At 32.5% G+C, this 13430-nt stretch overlaps 1 long non-coding RNA gene across 1 annotated transcript; it reads right to left on the reverse strand.

The window, feature by feature from the left end:
• Window positions 1–4293: 4293 nt before the first annotated feature.
• LOC144349507 (uncharacterized) lies at window positions 4294–13021 on the reverse strand. The gene is made up of 3 exons (XR_014929518.1): window positions 12965–13021; window positions 5290–5349; window positions 4294–4346 (listed from the first exon to the last, which is right to left on the reverse strand). It is a non-coding gene; the product is annotated as an uncharacterized LOC144349507 (long non-coding RNA).
• Between the last annotated feature and the right edge of the window lie 409 nt (window positions 13022–13430).

A 13430-nucleotide genomic window follows, 5' to 3' on the forward strand; every position in this document is an offset into this window, starting at 1 on the left:
TGTTATGTAAACCGTTTTTCGTCAAAATCAGCCAAGAAAATTGTTGTATAAGCATATTGGCAATAATTGATGTGGTATTAAAGACATAATTACTATAGTAACGCCTAAATCAATAAACAGTGTTTTATAAATGTAGAAACGTGTTCCAGATCATAACGATATTTGAATTAAGCAAAACATGTATGATATTTCCTTTTATACTTGTACAAATTAAGGCAAATAACAATATTTTCTTTCTCGTCTCAGAAAAATAAGAAAATGTTGAGGCCTAGTTTTATTTTTGTATTAGGAGTATGCAATAATAAAACAGCACAATATTTCTTGCTACGCCACTATTTTCATTTCAATAGCTCTAAGTTATTCTACCAAAGTTTAGTGGAAATAATCAGTGTCATATAATACTCTATAATAGTTATGGGGATTGTATACTACTCGTTGTCTTTGTTTCTTGTTTCTCCGCCAAAACAAAGGTTTGATAATCGACGTGTGCACTGTCTATGTCATTGAAATTCACGTGACACTCTGGTTCATTCGATTGATGTACAGTGGTTATTAGACCGAGTCTTCGGCTCTTAGCCGGATGAAGCAACTAGCTTTGTATACCTTTATTGCTGGAAAATTGTGAAATTAAGGAAAGACAATTTAATGTGCTATTGAAATGAAGGTGACTAGGACTCAAATTACGACAACTTAGTGGTTAATAAGATTTATTATTTCGAGAATAAATTTGGAACGTAGACCTGCAGTGGAAATTTGTAAAACCAGTGATATCGTTAGAAGTTATATTGAAACACTTATATTCTGCTGTCATTTAATAAATGGCTAGACATTATCTCATCAAAACAAATCAGATATAATAAGATTTGTTAATTAGAGAAGTTTATTTGGCGTGTTTCATCTCAACGGTGATTTGCAGCCAGCAAGTGACCCATGGCATAAAAGTTGAGACGCGATGAATGATATATAAAGCACTCTAAACAACACGATCTAAACAACACAATATGTAGCATCACGCGAAGATGTTACGTCTAGGCAGCATAATGTTAGTTAGAATACTTCTCAGTGTATTATGATTAAAATTAAAATAAATACAGGTTCACATATGAAGGATTAAACAGTCTTCTGAAAGTGAGGGGCGTATCAATGTATCGGTCCACGTGCACTCGAACAATGTGAACAAGTTGTCATTACTTGCAGGCTTTATTTTTGGATAATCAAATCAAGCATGGTCTAAATCAAACCTAATTTATTCTACAGGATACTAAACCACCTCGAGTATTATATGCCTTTGCTTCACGACTGTATTCTGTAGTTTTTTTTTTGAAAATAAATTAACCTATAGTGTACACAAAGTAGTGTCGATGACCGAATAGTGGTACTCTTGGACCCACAAGAATGCCTGACAGACGTCTATATGTGTAAGCATAAATTCATTAGAATCAATAAATAGTACTGTGATTAGATAGCATTGTTAATTGTTTTTAAGTAGTTGGATATTGACTGGTCACATGCCTCTAAAACAATGACAGCCTTCAAAGTATATGATGAATAATTAGGAATGGATCGGTTAAATCAAAGTACATCGTGCAAGACAATGCCAATCTCCTAATTACACAAGGATGAGCGACAATGTACGCTCATGGCACGAACTACTTAAAATCTAATTGATAATTTATGTCGCTTCTTAATCGTCGGCAGATTAATAGTGAACACAGATATAGTTAAACAAAGGATACCTTCACATGTTTTGTAGGCAATTGTTTCTCACAGCTTTCATTTGATAATGATGTACCTGTATTGTAATAAATAGACGATACATCATTGCTATGGTAACGCTTGTTAGAAAATGTCGTACAGTCTCTGTGCCAATGCAGCCTACTTTTGTCAATGTAGTATACTGAATAATGATAAAAACATTGTACATTGAATGATGCATTCTTTGGGCTGGTTTGTGAAAATAGCATAAAAATAAAACTTTATGGTTTATTATTATAACTGAGCAAGTTATAAGATCTACTGACACATGCGTAGATGTTTGTGAAGGGGAGATATCTGACCACGAAATACTGATTACATCGGCGTTTAGTTTTTCATATTCACTGCTCCTTAAGTTAATTTATATCCTCTAAATCAATGAAAGCGTCTCTTGAAGAGAGTTTAGTTTATAGCGAAAAGTTGCTTATGTGCGTTCGTTTTTGATTATTTTTTTTTTTTTTTATAAACTACATGGCATACTAGTTTTTTTTTCATGGTGATATGTCGCCTTCATCAGTGAATTTAACCAGCACAGAATTCGAAATTACGGGGAAGAGGAAGGAAGTTTATGTGCTGTATAATGAAATATCAAAACTAGGTGTTAGGCTGGTGCCATTACTCATAATTATATTGTGAATACAATATAAGATGTAATTGTAGTAATATATAGTACATAGTATATATCGTAATGAAGGTGACATTAAGTAGGTGATAGTAGATTAACTGTTTTAACACAGGGGAACATTATTCAACCTAGATGATCAAAACTGAGATTGGATAGATTGGACAGAATTTATGAAGCATTATATGGTCATACAGATAAACGATGCCAACAACATAATCTAATTTGAAAAAAAAACAAGCTACACAGTTTTGACACTGGTTTTTCTCTATGTTGCCTTCTGTGTGAGACACGTTGAAAATTTCTCTCAGTGAGTGAACGAAGTAACATAACACATCGCTGTATTGTTTAAAGAGTTGATATTTTAGTTCTGTAAATTATCTGGACCAATTTTCTAATATATCAATGCACATACAACATAATCGACTGACAATATTGAATTATGACGATTTCCAACTTGCGCTATCTTGTAGTAATACTAATTGAAGAGTTATTAATTATGACATGGCATATTATTTTTGCAATGAAAAGTACATTGTCTACAACTCATTTAACGATGCAGTAGTTTTTTTTCTTTTCATATTCCTTTTATTTTGAACTCTTAGTTAAATGTTTATGAAAGTGGTAATATATACATAGATTGTTAAAACAAATTAACCTGGTATCATCTCTCACGGATGTATTTATGCTATTTTGCATTGTATAACAATAACAGTTAAAATATAATAGAAAGTATAACAAATCTCGAAAAATAAATAAAAATATAGAATATACAGAATCATGTAAATGCAGATATGCATATGAAGTACGGAAAGTCATACTTTAGTGAAATAAAAATAAATGAAGAATGGAGATTGAGATTGCACATAACACAAATGCTTTTTAAAAATATTTTAACAGTTGTACGAGAAAAAGACACACATTTATGTATGTTTATCAGAGAAATGATCAATAGTCTGTTTCATATTACACACATTTAACGTTATTTCACGGGAAGACATAATAATACTATAATAAAAACAATATAAGATAGAACCAAAACAAACATATTACATTTACAACTTTGAATATCAAATCATGTACAATTTATCATATTGAGCTATGTATCTTGATCTTTATTTATGACATTTAAATTGTGGTCATTATGTCAGTAACACTTGATACTGTAACCACACGTATACTCATCCAGTATTCGAATGGTCTCTGCAGCCGGTGTGACAGTCTGAGCCTTCTAGAAAGAAGTGAAATGCACATTAATCTTCTTCACACCATAAGTAATAAGGCATTTCATCTTTTCCCGAGCATTTCATTCCAAGCAAAAATGAATAACGTACTCACTATCAAGAGTGTTCCCAAATTGAAGGCAAGTCTTTAGCAAGATCCACTCTGCCAACTGTACGTAGTAGTTCTTGTAAGTAAGAAAAATCTCCCTTTTCAGGATTGATGTGACCAGGTTCTTTTAATGTTACAATGAATGTTGCTGAATTAAATTCTTCTGTAACTCCTTTCCCAAGTTCACCTTGGCATGCCAACTTCATAATTCGCAATTCCTCTGAATTAACAGCGAGAAGTCATAATATACGGTCAATCGAAGAAACTTAAATATTGGAATGAAGTCAAACATTGCTATTAAAATGCTAAAGGCAATATGAATTAAAGAAGAACTGATTCTAAAAACGTATTTCATAAACATACTCAACCAATTTGTACTCGGTATTCGATTAAGTTTGTTCACACGTAGGTAGATGACGTAATTATGGTGTTCTTGCTTTATTAGGACTACAAATATTTTAAGATGCCTATTTTTTTAACAATCCAATTTAAGAGCAGACAAAACCTAACGTAAAATTTTCGAAAAGGTGTCTGTCAAATAGGAAAAGCAATAAATTTATGTGATGATTACTTACCTTTAGACATTTTTTTTCTTTTACATGCATCGTAAAACTATAAAAATTATGAGACTTGCCGGCTGAAAAAATAAATATCCTGCGTTAGAATTATATAATGTGTTCGACAATGATTACTCAAATAGTTACAGTCGTTTAGGACACTGCAATACTATATTTTTTTCGAATTGACCACAGATGCCAGCAATAATCCCACATATTGAAACTAATGCAATGCACCAAACTCCTAGACTCATTGCAATGAAAAAAATATTTAGTAAGGAGACCTGAGTGAAGAGTCGCAAACTGATATGTCTTTTTACTGTAGAGTTATTACTATTAACTAAATTACACTTGCCTGATCGATCAGGCTTGTTTTAATTATGAAAGCGAAAATTTAATAAACAGTATACCACTGTTTTTTGTCTTAGGAAGTAGGTCGCTCACGTGTATCAAGTAAATCAAGTAAAAATAACACACGTAAAAAAGAAAATAAATGTTCGTGAACACAAATACAATAGAACTGCATTCAAAGGACCTAATATAGATAATTTTCAGTAATCGATATTCAGAATTCTCTACAGCCACCAAAATTCAGAAAATATACATGAGCATATATTCCTTAATGCGATAAAGGCAACATGTCAAGGTCCAGTACGTATTCAATTACATTTCAATTCATGGTCAAATTAGCGAAAGATTGACCAATGGACTCATAGGTATATAACGAAGAGCTGATGGCAGGTGATTGAAAATGAGTGAGTACACCCTGATTCACATGTACCATGGCAATATATTAATTTGAGTCACATTTATGTGGTTGTCCATGTCGGTCAAAAAGCATCGCGACCATTTAAGCTCATATGTTGATTTGATTTTGCACATCAAGTAGACCGCATAGTAAAATCTAACACCGTACATTGTCAAACTCGATTGGGAAAAATGAATTAACATGGGATGTCAGTGTCAAATCATGTGCAATATGTTTTAGAAAAAGATTCAACTAACAAAGTCCATAATTCTTACCTTTCGGCTTGGACATTTCGTTCTGATCTGTGTCGTCACTGGTTGCAGCTCTCGGTGCTACTAAAAAAAAACATTGGTGCAAGCCTGATTAAAACATTTTGCACTGGCAAATTCATACAGTGCAGTTCAAGATAAGCGGAACTTAGTCTAAACAAATCATTTAGAACAAGTTCACATACTATTACAAATGCACAAATTTGTCATGGCAGCGTATTGTCATGTACTGCTTTATTCATATTAAGCATAATACCAAAAGCAAAGAAGTTTAATCAGTACTGATAGTTAAATAATCCTGAATGTCTTTACTCACCGGCGATTTAGGACACATTTTAGTTTTATGGCGCCTATAGCAGTGCTTAACACAAATATCAGTTAAACCAGTCAAGTTTATTTGTTGCCTTGCAAGAATTAAAATCATACTTATGCCAACAGTGCTAGTAATATGTAGTTGAGTCGAATGAGAATTCCTATTTTTCTATTACGGAAATATGCTGTGTTTACGATATTACATCACAATGTTTAGGCCTGCCTATTAGTTGACTATAACTCTTACTTTACAGTCGTCTTTACATTATATCACTAGCTATAAGCTTACTGAACTACCCTCTCTAAGATATGTTCATTTCGTGATGATATCTTCAATTCTCTATTTTTGATGGATGTTTTTGTAAAAGTGTGTTCTCGTATGGGAGGTGTTTTTCAATAAATACAATTTATTAATGCTAATAAATCGACTAAAGAAAATTATGCCAAAACGACAGAATAAAAAATACCTCTTAAATGGTTCTGAATTTACCACGGTGGTAAACATGTAAATATGCAAAAACAGGGCACTCCACTGAATATGCAATTTAACGAAGCATTACTCACAATTGAGATACAGGAGTGCAACACTGTACCACTCATATTTGTAAACGAACATTACGTCTACTATTGTTCATGACTTGTGAAGTTGATGAAAAAAATGCTGACAATCATTGATTTTGCAATATATCAAATTTGTTTACCTACCTTTTTATCTAGATTTTGCCGTAATATTTAAGATAGCGAGAGGGAGTTTTCAAAAAAATTATAAAACGGTTTCTTTAGACCTTGATACTTCATCGGAAAGACGCTGCTCAAAATAGTGTTTTAAACTCTAACACAAATAACGACAATTGCCGTTTCGTGGATATTTGCATAATGTTTATCTGTTGTTGAGGATTCTAACATAACGGTGATAAGCTTCCTAATGCAAACAATGCGTGTTTATCTAACTTTCACTGTCAGCATTGTTGTCAGTTAAGCCTTAGTCGGAAAAACATGGTCATAACTTTGGTCATTCATTTTCTTTTAAATTGTTTTATTTTTTCTAGCTAATATTTTATTTTACTAACATCATTTTCCTAACGCAATAACGCAAAAAGAAATAAAGTGAAGACGCTGATGACATACAAGGCAAAGAAAAATCTGCTATTTGTAACTGGGCGATACTTGCCCATCATCTTGTATTTCTTTCACCAATAATTCACGAGCAGTAACTAAACAAGGTACTGTTTTCCTGTGATTTCTATGGCGTCTCGGTATGGTCTTCTTGTCGCAGCAAATTGTTTTGTTTAACTGTGATAATAGTGTTATTAGATTTCTTATCTGAGACACAGGCGGTTTAGCTTGATTGTAAACAGTCAGCATGTACAGTGGGACAGTAATGTTTGTCAGAGGTTTATCGTTTTGCGTCATGTCTCTCGAACGCTACTGCAGTACGGAACTGAGCTTGAAATTATTCGTTATGTTACCAGTGGTTAATAAGTTTGGCCATACTTTGTGTATGTTTATAATAATGCAGCAAATCTGCACTGTTTTACTATTCAAAACTGTTTTTCGCGTTTTTCTCGAATTTAAGTTTTGATTCAGTATGGCTTATTGGAAACACCGTCAAATCAAGTGCTTTCAGGCTATAACATTCAAACTCCCACTTATCATTCAAAAGATAATAACGGTGCTAAATATGTCTTGTTTTGTTAAGAAAATGCTTTTTGACCAAATAATAGTCTGTTGAATGTGCTAATTATAAAATAACTAGAGGACAAAAAAAAACAAATCTGAGTAGAAATAGGAAAAATAGGTCTTTTGAATACCGGGGATACATTTCAATGGACTTGATTAGGACAATGCATGACGTAAATTTCATCCGAAAATTCCGCTGTGTGCTCTTGCAATAGCGTATTTATTCATTTTTACAACGTCACCAAACCATTCTCGCTAGCTTAACGTCTTTATCGTCAGTTAATGTGCTATGCAATTTGACTGACGATTTTTGAAAGGCGTTTTACTAAATGAAATTCTTTCAGCTAATCGAGAAGTTTTGAACAACTGTCCCTATAATTATCCCGATTAGGAAGTAACATATTTAACAACACTCACATACCTATTTCACCTTGATGGGAAATTCGTTTGGGTGCTTCAGACGTCAGTTGGAGGAGGGTAATGTTTTTTTTTTAACTGGAATAGAGATGGCGATGATGATTTGCAGAGAAACTATTTAAAGTTTGACTGAGGAGATACCATATCACTGTTCAGTGGATTAAATATTAATTTTGAAACAATAAGAACATGGGTAATTGTTAATGTCAATGTTTAAAATAGGAATATCATTAGTTTGTACTTGCTGCCGCCCACGGAAACAACAACAACAATTATTATTAGCAGTTATTGTTAGTGTTGTGTTACCATGACTGTATTATCATGCACTGAATACCTTTCAAACACATTGTTCTTGTCATATAGGTTCGCTTAACTTATCTACATTTATTTTATCAAATGCGACATTGTACATTCTAGATCTTTCCCACATATGGCGTGATGTATGTCACTGGAATCTTACATATTTAAGTCTCAATTCGTCGAAAAATTGTAATTTAGTGCTGATTATATTTATTTCTATATAATGGATTCTATGGTAGACAGTCGTCAATTTGAACACATTGTTTGCTGTTCATGATGTCACCTTTCTGTGCGTTTAAATGTTTCAGCCATTTAATTTATGACTAAAACCATTACATTTATTGAAATATCAAAATAACAAAAACAAAAAACATTTGTCTACTACTTTAGAAAACATCAAGCTTGAACAAAATGTTAATTTTGACAAGAGACCTTTGTTTTAGTAAATTTACTGAGGGGAGAATATCCTAATAGCCAATAATTTTCTTGAAAATCAAAATCAAAGACGCCCGTTGAATGAATTCCCGTGTAACACAATCGGTCGAAATTGCTGCATTAGTTAATTATGGGGATCGTGTGATCATGAAGTACTAGTGTGATTGAGTTCAAGTCATAGTTGTACCCAGTTTTATTTTCTAAGTAAGCTAAATATCACCACATGCATTCACCGAGAACAGTGAACAATAATAAACACAATGTCATAATCATCTACACATATGTTGGTATAACACAGGCTTGACAGGCGCTGTTTACTACAGACGTGCAAAACATTTCACATATTGTTTATCAGTTTATATAATCTACTTGGGCCTTTAAACAAAAATAAACTCTATTTTCACCAGCACATTATCATAAATATGAACTATTAAAATTATAAAATGTCAATTATCTGCATTCGCAATGTCAATTTAATTTACCAAATTAAAAGCAATATTAATCATTCCACCCACTACACACGCCACAACGCATTTATTCTGAATGTACACACAATACATATTAGCGATTGATAATAATAATACGAATTTTGTGCTTGACTGTTGAATGAATTCACGTGTAACAAAATCGGTCGAATTTGCTGCAATAGTCAATTCTGGGGATTGTGTAATCATGGAGTACTAATGTGATCGAGTTCAAGTCATAGTTGTACCCCGCGTTATTTTCTGAGGAAGCTCAATATCACTACATGCAGGCACCCAGAACAGTGAACAATAATAAACACAGTGTCATAATCATTCTACCCCTATTTTGGTACAATGCAGGCTTGACAGGCGCTGTTTACTCCAGACGTACAAAAACATTATACCTATTGTTTAGCAGTTTATATAATCTACTTGGGCCTTTAAACAAAAATAAACTCTATTTTCACCAGCAGATTTGTCATAAATATGAACTATTATTAAGAAGAAAATGTGAAATATCAAAACATTAAAATTATGATAGCTGTTTTCGATCGTTTTCGAAAATATTAAAATTATAAAATGTCCATTGTCTGCAATGGCAATTTCAATGACTTAATTAAGGATGCGGTTACCGAATTAAAAGCAATATTAATCATTCCGCCCACTACACACGCCACAACATATTTATTCTGAATATACACAAAATAATTATTCGCGATTGATAATAATAATAATAATAATACGAATGTTTTGCTTGACAGTGAATACCATTAAACGCCTATGATATTAGTACATTGCTTTTGACCTGGTTTGTGTTGGTTAAGTAGGCCGCTTTACGGACTGATTACGTGTTAACTTTAATGTGTATTAAAACCAATGGATGATATATTATTGGTACCTTTGTCATAGCAACGTCTAAATAAATATGCACAGATCTCCAAAAGTAGATACGCTGGAACGGTTGTATGTGCGTATTGTTCTAAATAAAAACAATGCTTAAAATCAATTACGCATATTTGTTTCTCTCTCGTGCTTCAAGTGAATACATTATTGAGCATATGGTAACATAATACTCAAAGACAGCTATCATTTTGTCTTATTCTGTTCAGTATTTAACTAAACCTTAAATATGTGTTACATTAACACTACAGTGTGTTCATTTTAAGTCATTAACCACATAGTGAAAAATCAAGAACATAACTTCAAAATAATAATTTCTCCGAAGTTGTGTGGGTATTGCATTTATCTGGCATGATTAAATCACTTTTATATGTTTGAATACCAGTTGTAATTAGCAAATGAAAAATTGAAATGGAAATGCTGATTAACATTAATCTGAGAATTATACTAGAATTAAGTGTGTATTAAATTGCACTAGACTAAGCATAGTTGTTTACGAGTGTCAATCAGACTTAATCACAATATCAAAATAAAACCAAAACACCTCCTGTTGAATTAAACTTTGTCTCCTAATATATTAAAGTGTAATTAGGTCAATATTCAGAGTAACTGTTTCCAATTATTTTTCTTGACCATGATGTTTCTAGTGAGGGTTTGATATTAGAAAAAATAGCCAATAATGCAATAGAAATCTACTGCTTTTCTGACATACAGTTAAAGCAGAATCGACTTATCCGATAAGATAACTCTAAACATATCAACTGCTAAGTCTCATGACATGACCGTTATTAAAATTCGAAAATTTTTGGAGCTCAAAAATGTCCAATTCCAATGAAAACTGCAAAAAAAGGCATTTTGGAATGCAACACGTTAATTTGGTTATACATAAGTATATAAAAACACCAATTTTGCTGTGAAATATGATTCCTTATTTAGTTTACCATCGCCACGCCACACCAAATCACCGAGGATCACAAACCACTGTATAAGTACAATAAAATAAAAAAAAGCATGCACATTTAATTTCGTATTATAAGTTATGTCTTGTTGTAAATGCCTTTGGATATATGTGGCCAGCTTTGACGGAATCATGTTAATGGTGTTATATCCACTTCTATCTTTATATGAAACTCGTGCATGATACGAAGTACTTAACAACAGATTTAAGAGTGTTCAGAAGAATTATAGGGCTCTGTGGTGCTCACGAAACTGCATCTATACTTTACAGTACATGGTATTTCCGGCTGTAGTGTGCATAATGATATACATTTAGACGTGATTCTAACATTTAAAACCGACTATTAATAACATTGCTTTCGCCAGCATGAATTTGTTTTATTTACATTGCCAAGCTGTCCAGTTTTCATGAAAAAAAGTTAAAGTATAGCTTTCACAGTTGGTAAATATGAAACAACACCAATCACGTGACTGACATTTTATTTGGAACACTGAAGCAACTCGTTATATATTGACTCCCATAGAAACAATATAAATCGTCGATAACTCATATCATCTCGGGAAAATAAATAATAATATTTATTTATATCAGTGATCAATAATATGAATGATTTTTATTCGTTGTTGTTTTTTGTTGAGAAGTGGGTGACGTGGTCACTTTGTTTTATACGCATGCATGGGTGAAGTATTAATGATATTGCTGCTATAGCAACGCCTACAAATGCAGGCACAACAGAAAGGTCGTGCAAATTCTTATACAAATATTTTTTTTCTTTCTCGTTTTTTTTTTTTTTGAGACCCAGTTTTATGAATGGCTAGCCGTTATCTCATGAATACACCCATCATCCGTCCAGAGTCATATTTCAGAAACCCGTGGACCAAATATGTTCATTCTTTGAATGTATTAGTGCTTTACCTGCTACATATGCGAATGCAGGGTTTTACTGAATCAATCCAATATGTCAGCCAGTGGCAGCAATTTTATTTGTATTTTTGAAAATGGGGTTTTATGCATGCTCTGTCAGTTTTTGTTAAAATGCGGTACATTCATTATATGTCCTTGATTAAAGATGGCCGACAGTTGGCTATCTTGATTTTTGGCCATACTACTATATCTCCAAGTCTTTTAAACTATTTTCATTCAGGTTTGGCACATATATCATAAATATAGGAATACATGTTACATCAGTTTGTTAAAATGTGGTTTCTTCGAAAAGATTTGTCGGTTTTAGTTCAAATTTGATGCTAACATTGTACATGTCCGTGACAATTTGTTTTACATGTTTGAATCCAAAATGACAAACTGGTTTCTCTTTCTTTTCAAAATGTGTTGTTGTCTGGTTTCTTTTTTTGCTATTATACATGTTAGAACACACGACCATGACAAATATTTACACAATCGGGTCAAAGATGGATGACTCCTGCAATCTTGCTTTTTAACCATTCTACAATATTTACGAACATGAGCCCAGACAAAAAAAAATCAGTTTGGGTACAAAAAATGCAAGAATAGCATACCCCGTTTAATTTCTTACCATATATTCTGATTAGACCAGCCAATTTTTCTCTCTAAATTACTAACTATGCTTTTGGTCCGTAACTTTATTTTATTAATTCCAACGGGGACTATTCACAATGACTTGTTAAATATGTTAAATACGTGGACATACCATCACAGCCACCTTAAAAACAAAAGTTTCCCCTAGCTTGGGGTAAATAAATCCTGTGAAGAAATTTCTACGATCCTACTATAAAATCTACACTGAAGAAAAATACAAATCATGACAAAGAAAGCCAAATATATTGCGAAGGAAAGGATGAGTGAGCAAGAAGTGTCTGCCTTGTAGCCAAATATTGCAGCGGAATGAGAAATGACAGCCATAGGTTGTAGCTTTATAATAGAAAGGTGTTAGCCACACCAATGTTTGATCAAATATTATTATTAACTAGTACTGGAGGCCTTAATTCTTCTTAGTCTGCATTTGAATAATCAGGATATTAAGTAATGTAGTGTAAAAGTTACATTTGCATATTAATTAGAATCTGCTAAAACACGTGTAAACAAACGGTGACTATTGCTATTTCTGTAAATACATATTATATCATACTATTACACAACAACACATCTGTGTGTTTTAATCCAGCAGTACTCGTATATAAATATTATTTACAACTATCTCGATTAGGATGTAACATATTTAACAGAACTCACTTACTTATTTCACCTTGATGGAAATTAGTTTGGGTGCTTCAGACGTCAGTTGGAGGAGGGTATTTTTTTCAACTGGAATAGAGATGGAGATGACGATTTGCAGAAAAAAAGTTTGAATGAAGTGATGTTGTGCGATACCATACAAATTGTTCGTTAAATTAAATATTAATTTTGGAATAATAAGACCATGGGTAATTGTTGATGATTGGTCACACAGATCAGTCAATCATTGCTTTAAGAATATTGAAACGGCGTTGAAAATATACGTTGCGAATCAGACAGTGTAACATCTATTCTTACTATCGTACACGCATTTATTTACTACTGATATTTAATAATGCGACATTTCTACTTATTTTTTTTTTAGAACGATGTCAAAGGATATACATATCCTTCTTTAATAAAATCAATATAATATTTAATGGCAAGGGTATATATATATACAGTGTATTTATTGGCAGACATATCAT

The sequence above is a fragment of the Saccoglossus kowalevskii genome, chromosome 5 (assembly GCF_978046115.1).
Source record: "Saccoglossus kowalevskii chromosome 5, keSacKowa6.1, whole genome shotgun sequence".
Classification (NCBI taxonomy): domain Eukaryota; kingdom Metazoa; phylum Hemichordata; class Enteropneusta; family Harrimaniidae; genus Saccoglossus; species Saccoglossus kowalevskii.